The 8,934-nt window shown below is 37.5% G+C and overlaps 1 long non-coding RNA gene across 1 annotated transcript; it reads left to right on the top strand.

Annotated features, from left to right (window-relative positions):
- The first annotated feature begins 322 nt into the window (after positions 1-322).
- On the top strand, positions 323-7,357 carry LOC111093723. Its single transcript, XR_005383270.1, has 3 exons — positions 323-470; positions 1,567-1,678; positions 7,297-7,357. It is a non-coding gene; the product is annotated as an uncharacterized LOC111093723 (long non-coding RNA).
- Positions 7,358-8,934: the final 1,577 nt, after the last annotated feature.

The raw sequence follows: 8,934 nt of genomic DNA, 5'->3' as shown, positions 1-8,934 counted from the left end.
TGAGAGCAGATTGGTAGTATATGACCAGAAGCAACTCCAACTTTATATCATCCTAGATTATAAAGCAGAGAAGGAGAGATTTCTGTAATCAACTTTTGCATATAAAATCCCAGGAAGGGGATCCCTGGGTGGCGCAGCGGTTTGGCGCCTGCCTTTGGCCCAGGGCGCGATCCTGGAGATCCGGGATCGAATCCCACGTCGGGCTCCCGGTGCATGGAGCCTGCTTCTCCCTCTGCCTATGTCTCTGCCTCTCTCTCTTTCTGTGTGACTATCATAAATAAATAAAAATTAAAAAAAAAAAAAAATCCCAGGAAGACTCTTAACTGGCTCAAAGAAGATTCTAACTATCTCAGTCACTGTGACCAGAGAAATAATAGGTCAAATTCACTCTCCTGACTCAGAGGGTGATAAAAAAGGGCACAATTCTCTGACCTGCAACCCCACCTCCGATTATCACATCTAAGAGAAGGGTGAGTACCTCAGAAGAAGGTGGTGATATTTTTTCAGGAACCAAGAGAAGGCTACTACATTGAGAAAAACAGATATAAATACCAGAATCTGTATTCAAGGTTTAACCTCACAAAAATTTTCTTTTGACCTTTAATATGGGCCTTGGTTCTTTTTCTTGATTTAAGGAAATGGATCATATCACCTAGAGAAGAGACAGTGCAATTTCATTATTTGCAACTGATGTACCTTATTCAAGTGGCTACTCAATAAATATTTGGTGATATGCAGAAGTTCTAGTTGCTATAAGCCAGTTTAATTTTACACTTAACTTCTTTATATTATCTACTTCTGCTATTTTTGGCTCAAGTTATTGTGAAAAAGTGTACTGTTCCTAGACACTTAATCTGTGTCAGCTTTAGCAGAGCTTTTTTTGCTCATTAGGCAGTGCTTGATCTCTTCTGACAGCTTCAATCCTATAATGCTCTTCCCCAAAGGCTGTACTTAAAGTCTAGATATCTCTATACATCATAGAGGTTCAAGTTCATGACTTCACTTCTTATTAGACTCTTACTGAAATTCCCAGGATCCTAGATATTTGTTATGTGGTGGTCATCAATAGGCATTATTATTAAAGACTTTGCAGTACCTGGACAGAATTTTTAAACCTGTAAGGTCACAGAATGTGCTTGGTAACTGAATCATTATATTCCTTCTCTTTCCACTGATCCTCAGGAGTGAGAGATCATATGCATAAATCCATATACCTCCACTTAACTTGTGATTTATAAATAAATTAAGTGAAGCCATTTTACTAATGGGGAGTAAGTTCTATATTAAACAAAAATGATGGTTATTGTTTCTTCGCTTGACAATTACCAATCATTTAATTGAATCAGGTTTAGTTTATGATGATAACAGAAAATGCATCTTTCTATATATCAATGATATTTTGTTCTATACCTCTATCACATTGAATATACCCATAGAACAATAATTAAAAGTTATTTACTAGGTCAATGAAAACTTCTCCCAAGATAATTTTTACACAAAATTTAGTACCTTACATTGTAGGGAATATCTGCAATCTAACTGTATCCACAAATGTTTCTCTTTTAGGGGGAGGCAGGCAGAGAGAATCTTAAGCAGGATCCATGCCCAGTGCAGAGCTTAATGGGGAGGCTAAATCTCACAACCCTTGGGCAAAATAAAGATTTGGATACTTAACTAAGTAAGCAACTCAAGCACTTCCCCAAATGTTTTTCAATTTTTTATTTTATGCTTTAGCTATTTTTTTAGATGCATTAGTATTAACATATACTTACCACAATAAGCTTTGACAATTATTCAGCTTCTTACAAATTACAGTTATATATTCTTCAAGACATGCTTTTTCCACTATATAATGGACATGACTGGCAAGACTGTTGAAAAAGTATTTAAAGTAAAAGGCTATAATAAAAGAGAACATGCTTCACAGTTACACATTATGTTACAGTATATCTTCCCTGAATCCAAATCCCCTTCAACAAGTTGCTACAGCATTTCTGTTAATGTTTATAGGGCATGTCCTTGATAGAGTGTTGGGTGTTCCTTTTTTTCCTTTGAATTTCTACCTTTAATTCCTGTATTTCATTCAATCCTTTCATCAATCCACTTCAATCAGGCTTGGTACCCACTAGTCTCCTGAATACATTCTTTTTTTAAGTTTTATTTTAATCAGCAGTGCTCAGTACAACAGTATCATTTCTTAATCACCATCATCTACTGCACCCATCCCCTGATCCCCTCTTCCGCTGGTAACCATAAGTTTGTTTTCTATAATACTAACCAATAGTGTTTCTTGGTTTCTCCATCTTTTTTTCCCATTGTTCATTTGTTTTGTTTCTTAAATTTCACGTATGAACGAAATTCATGTGGTATTTGTCTTACTCTGACTTATTTCATTTAGCATAATACCCTCTAGCTCCTCTATTCATGTTGTTGCAAATGTCAAGATTTCACCCTTTTATGGCTGAGTCCTGTTCCAGTATATATTGTTATATACACACACATATATATGTACATATATATACACACATAGATATGACATCTTCTTTCTCCAATGATCTACTAATGGAAACTTGAGCTGCATCCATATTTTAGCTACTGAAAATAATGCTGCTATAAACACAGGGGTGCATGTATCCCTTTGAGTTAGTGTTTCTATATTCACTGGGTAAAAACTCAGTAGTACAATTCTTGGATTGAGGGTAGTTCTGGTTTTAACTTTTTGAGAAACCTCCATACCATTTCCACAGTGGCTGTAACCAGTTTGCATTCCCAACAACAGTGCATGAGGATTCCTTTTTCTCGACATCCTTGCCAACATCGGTTGTTTCTTGTTTTTGATTCTAGCCATTCTGACAGTTGTGAGGAGATATCTCACGATAGCTTTCATTTGCATTTCCCTGATGATTGGTGATGATTAACATCTTTTCATATGTCCATTGATCATCGGTATGTCTTCTTTGAAAAAATGTCTATTTTTTCTGCCCATTTCTAATTGGCTCATTTGTTTTTTGAGTGTTAAGCTGTATAATTTCTTTATATACTATGGATACTAACCCTTTATCAGATAGGTCATTTGCAAATATCTTCTCCCATTTTATTTTCCTTTCTTCAAGATTGCTTTGGTGTGGATCTGCTTTTGCTGATTTTGTTGGGAGTTCTCTATCCCTCCTGGATCTGGATAACTGTTTCCTTCCCCAGGGAAGTTTTCAGCTATCATTTCTTCAAATAAATTCTCTGCCCCCTTTACTCTTCGTCTGGGGCTCCTATAACATGAATATTACATTTAATGGAGTCACTGAATTCCCTAAATCTATCCTCATTTTGTTTAATTCTTTTTTCTCTCTTTTGTTTTGCTTGACTTTCCATTACTCTTCTAGGTCATTAATTCATTCCTCTGCCTCTTCCAGCCTGCTGTTCCCTCCTTCAAGCATGTTCTCATTTCATTTATTGGGCCCTTTATCTCTGCTATGTTATTCCTTACCTCTGGGTTAAAAGTCTTGCTCATGTCTTCCCCTCTTTTCTCAAGTCCTCTCAGGATCTTTATGATCACTGCTTTCAATTCTACATCAAGCACATTATTTTTATGTTTCACTTAGATCTCTGGCCATGGCCTTGTCTTGTTTTTTCACTTGGGACAAATTACTCTGTCTTCTCATTTTGCCTAAGTCTCTGTATCTGTTTCTGTGTGTTAGGAAAGTAAGCTACATCTCCTGTTCTTGAGGGTAATGGCTTTATGCATTTAATAGCCCTGCAGTACCCTGCCATGTAGCATCCCCTGTTCTCTAGGGCCTGGTACTTCTGGGAACATTTCCAACATGTGCTGTGTATCCTCTGCTATTGCATCCTGGCTGATTTATCCTTCAGGCCAGTCATTTGCAGAGGTTCTCTTTGCCTGTTGTGGGCAGTGTCTGGTCCCTGTTCTGAATGTGGTGTGCTCTAGTCTGCTTCTGAAATGAGACTTGTCACTGCCACCACCAAAACTGAGACCTTGCAAAACTCCTGAGCTGGGAGACATAGTGATAGCAGGAAATTTGGGCCTATCTTCTGGGAGAGAGAACCTGCTACACTGGGTCAGAGGTAAGCATGACTAGGAGGGCAGTTCCACCTGGGCTCAGTGTATGCTGGCACTGTGCTGGTTCCTGCAGGTAGCTCTGTGCTTACGCTGAGAGACAGGGGAAGGAAATAGCATCTGCCAGTTCCTTTGTTCTCAGAGGGGTCACTTCATGAATGCTGCCTCTCTAGTACACGTTCCAAGATGAGAAACTAACCTCCCCACTGTGTGCTCTAGGCGCTCTTCAGATTGCTGTTTCCACACAAAGAGCTCTTTGCCCTGCCTTCTCTCCAAGAGAAGCCCCAAAGTCCTTCAAACTCTTCAAGAGCCAATCACACTGACTTTAAAACTCTAGACTTTACACTCAGCTGATTACAAGAATTAGGAAATTCAGGCCCTCTTACTTTCTAAGCCAACTACTATGGAGATTCATTTTCCCCATGTGTTCCCCTGTGTGACATTCTGTCTCTCACAGAATACTACCATGGCTTCCTCCCTACGGCACTAGCCACGATCTGTTTCTCCCCCAAACCACATCTCCACACTTCCTACCTTCCTCAGTGTGGCTTCTTCTCCACCATTAGTTGTGGAGTTTGTTCTACCAGTCTTCAGGTCGATTTCTGGAGTATTTAAAATTATTTGATAGTTCTCTTGTAGTATCTGTGGGACAAGGCAAGTCTGCGGTCCACCTACTCCACTGCCATCTTCCTTCCTCCCCCTGAACCCATTCTTGACATGTCCATCAATTATTTCTACCTTGCTAAACCCAGGGACTGACTCTCCTCTCCTCTAATTTGACCTTGTAGCAGAATTTAATGCATTTGATCTCCTTCCTGAACCATGGTGATTAAGAGAATAATTCTTAATCTCTTCTCTGAGTGATTAGAAGGATTGGCAAACTTTTACTATAAAAAGCCACAGTAGATACTTTAGGCTTCATGGACCATATGGTTTTTGTTACAACTATTCAACTCTGTTATTATAGCACAAAAGCAACCATAGACAAAATGTAACTTAAGAAGCATGGCTATGTTCCAATAAAACTTTATTCACAGATACTAACATCTGAATTATGTATAAATTTTATGTCTCAGAAAATATTGTTCTTTTGATATTTTTCAATCATTTAAAAACATAAAACCTACTCTTTGCTTGACAGTCATACAAAACAGACAGCAGACAGGATTTTGCTATGAGGGCTTTAGTTTGCCAACCCTAGGCCTTTATACAATACATCTCCTCTTTCTCCCTATTATTTTTGTTGCTCCTTCTTGGTCTTCATTGCTATATCAGACTGTTCAATGTTGCAGTGACTTCAGGCTCAGTTCATGGCCCTTTTTCTTTTTTTTTTTTTTTTTTTTTTTTTTTATGGCCCTTTTTCTTAATCACACTTTCTTTCCTGGTGATCTCACCCAGCATACCGGCTTTAAAAATCACCTATATGTATATGACATCCAAATTGGTACCTTTGGCCTGAATATCTCCCTTCAATTCTCACTCATATATCTAGTTGTCTACTTACCATCACCACGTGAAATCTAATATTCATATGATATTTCACCTATCCACACCAAATTCTTTTATTCCCTCCCTTAACTATTATTTCCCCAATCTTTTTCATGTAGGCAAATAGTTTTGCCATATACACAGTTGCTCAAGGCAAAAAACCAAGGCTCATCTTTTATTTCTTCTCTTTCCAACATAACCACATCCAGATCATAAACAAATTCTATCAGTACTAGCATTTTTCATTATTCACCAATTCCAACTTGGCCCAAACCTTTCATATCTTTTGTCTAAATTACTTTGTTAGCTTCATCACTTGTTCCCTTATATTTATGTTTACTCTCCTGCATTCTATTCTCCATTGTGCTACCAGACTAACAACTTTAAGATGTAAACAGAATTACAGTTGACCCCTAAACAACATGTGTTTGAACTCTGTGGGTCCATTTATACACAATTTTTTGTAATACAGTACTATAAATATATTTTCTTTGTGATTTTCTTCATAACATTTTCTTTTCTCTAGCTTACTTTAGTATAAGAATACATACATATGTATATAATACACAGAACATACAAAATATATGTTAATTGACTACCTAAGCTATCAGTAAGGCTACTGGTCAACACCAGGCTATCAATAAAGTTTGATGGAGCCAAAAGTCATACATGGATTTTTGACTGTATAGGGAGAGGGGACCCTAACCACCATATCATTCAAGTATCAACTATCTATCATTCTCCTGCTCAAAATTCTCTAATGGCTTTCCATCATTATCGGAATTCCAAAATCCACACCACCATTTACAAGGCTTTCTGTGATCTGATTACTGTTTACCTCTATGAATTCATTTCTCCATGCTCTTTCCTTGTTTGCTTCACTCCATCCCTTAGATTGAACTCTTTTCTTTCAGGACTTCACTTGGCTTGCTTCCTCACTTCATTCAGGCCTCGGTTCAAGTATTACTTACTCAGAAAGATTTGGCCTGACATGCTACTAAGAAATTAAACTTTTCTTATGTTATATCTTTTTACCTTGTATCCTTTTCTTCACCAAACTTACACTTTCAAAATGGTATTAAATACTTATAAACTTGTTTACTAACTGCACCTCTAACAAAAATATTAGCTTCATCATAAGGAGACTTATCTTGTATCTCTTTATATCTGCATCTCGGTGCCTAGAATAGATCTTACTGGTGGACAAATGAAAGAAAAAGAACTGATTGATGAATATAAGGAAAAATGACCATAGATTCTTGCACACAGGAAGTTTTAATAAAACTGTATTGAATCTCCTATTCAATATATTGTTAAGTCTGTTCCTCAATATTCATTTTGGAAGATCATAATCCATGAGCTTATATGTTTATCAACCAAGGACTTGAATAGTCTGCATATATGTGCTTCGTATTTTATAATTATTCTATTTAGAAAACCACACACAAACACACATACACACACACTTCAGATATCTGGTTTTCCCGGCCTGCTAAAACGTTTTACTAGGGATCATATTTAAGATCATTGATTGAAACTTCTGATGATCAAATTATAAGTTTAATTTTAATGTATATTTTGTTGAGCAGTAATTATTAGAGAATATATATACATATTAAACATGGATTATTTCAAAATGATTTTATAAATATTGAATATTTATTGATATGTATTATTGTAGAATAATGCAACAGTCAATTTCATTATCTTTTTTTTTTTTTTTTTTTTTTTTATGATAGGCACACAGTGAGAGAGAGGCACAGACACAGGCAGAGGGAGAAGCAGGCTCCATGCACCGGGAGCCCGATGTGGGATTCGATCCCGGGTCTCCAGGATCGCGCCCTGGGCCAAAGGCAGGCGCCGAACCGCTGCGCCACCCAGGGATCCCAATTATCTTAAATATGGTTAAGTGCATTTATCTTAAACACAGTCAATTGCATTATTCTGCAGTAAGTCTTTTTCACAGGCAATTTTATTCTACTTACTTTATCCTTTCAAATTTTTCTTTTCTAAACTTTTTTAAATAAAAAGGAATAACATAATTTTCAAAAATTAAAGATAAAGAGCGCCTGGGTGGCTCAGTCAGTTAAGTATCTATCTGCCTTTGGCTCATGACTTCAGGGTCCTGGGATCTAGTCTCATGTTGGGCTCCCTACTCAGCAGGGAGTTTGCTTTTATCTCTCTTTCTTCCTCTCCCCCATGCTTGTGTGTGCTCTCTCCCCCAATAAATAATTAAAAAAAAAAAATTACAAAGGACTAACGTGACATTAGAATATTCTATTAATGAAAAAAAAAAGAATATTCTATTAATGAATCACATCAGGCTGAAGAGCAGATACTGACAATAGTATTACTGTTATACTACAGGTTTATTCAAATATTTCAGTATTTTCTTCTTTTAATGTATTATCCTAGCACAAGATAAAAATAGTGTATTGGGTGTAAGGTGGAACCTTCTCAGCAAACTCAAATGACAAATTTTATCTCTCCATTAAAAAAAAAAAAAAGTGCTATGAACAAATTCATCTTCTCTTGCCTCTGCCTTCAATAAGGCTGAAAAAGGTGGAGTTTGGGCCAGGGGCAAACACAGTACCTCTTCCAAGCAGCAGCTGTTCACAGATCCACATTCAGGAGGATCCAGTTTATGGCCCTCCCTAACCAGGTCTTGATCCCTGGCCCTTCTACCACATTTCAGGAGACCAATGAGCAACTTAATTCATTCCTATTAAAATAATTCATACAGATGGGGAAAAACAAAGACACAAGACAGAAACAAAGGCAACGCATTTTCTAGGGCCCCAGGCTTTGGCTGAGGCTGCCATCCTGTCTATCCAAACAAGCACTAGCTTGCTCCTAGAAATGGGAAAAAGGGTAAAAGAGGCTTGTGCCTTAACTGGTGCAAAAGAAGCATGCTGCATAATGGCCAAAGGTCCCTTTCACGTGGACTAACCTAAGGTGGAAGGACAGGTATATCAAAAGCATAGAATAAATGTAGAGATCTGAGGCAGAGGTACCACTCTGTGTTCTCAGGTTTGAGGATCCCTCTGGGAGAGAGGAGTGTGGTTAAGACAAGCTACAGAGACCCATTCTACTTCATTTTTCATCCTAAATCTTGTGAAGTACTCATTGAGTTTTCACACTTTTGTATTTTTTCCCCTTTATGCTCAACACCCTAGCTCTCCTATTCACCCCACCATTTCTACTCTAAGTTCTACAAATAACATTCAAAGTCCTCCAGTACCTTTACAGCCTTCACTCAATTCTAGAGCCAAACCATAACTACTTGCTCTTCACCATACATAATGTTTCCCTGTCTCCTTGCCAGTGTTCACATCTTCACTATAAACTGGACATTCTTTCCCTCTCCTTCCACCCGC

This window comes from Canis lupus, chromosome 33, assembly GCF_011100685.1.
Source record: "Canis lupus familiaris isolate Mischka breed German Shepherd chromosome 33, alternate assembly UU_Cfam_GSD_1.0, whole genome shotgun sequence".
In the NCBI taxonomy this organism is placed as follows: Eukaryota; Metazoa; Chordata; class Mammalia; order Carnivora; family Canidae; genus Canis; species Canis lupus.
Note: the sequence above shows the minus strand (reverse complement) of the source record. Positions and strands in the feature narration are given on the sequence as shown.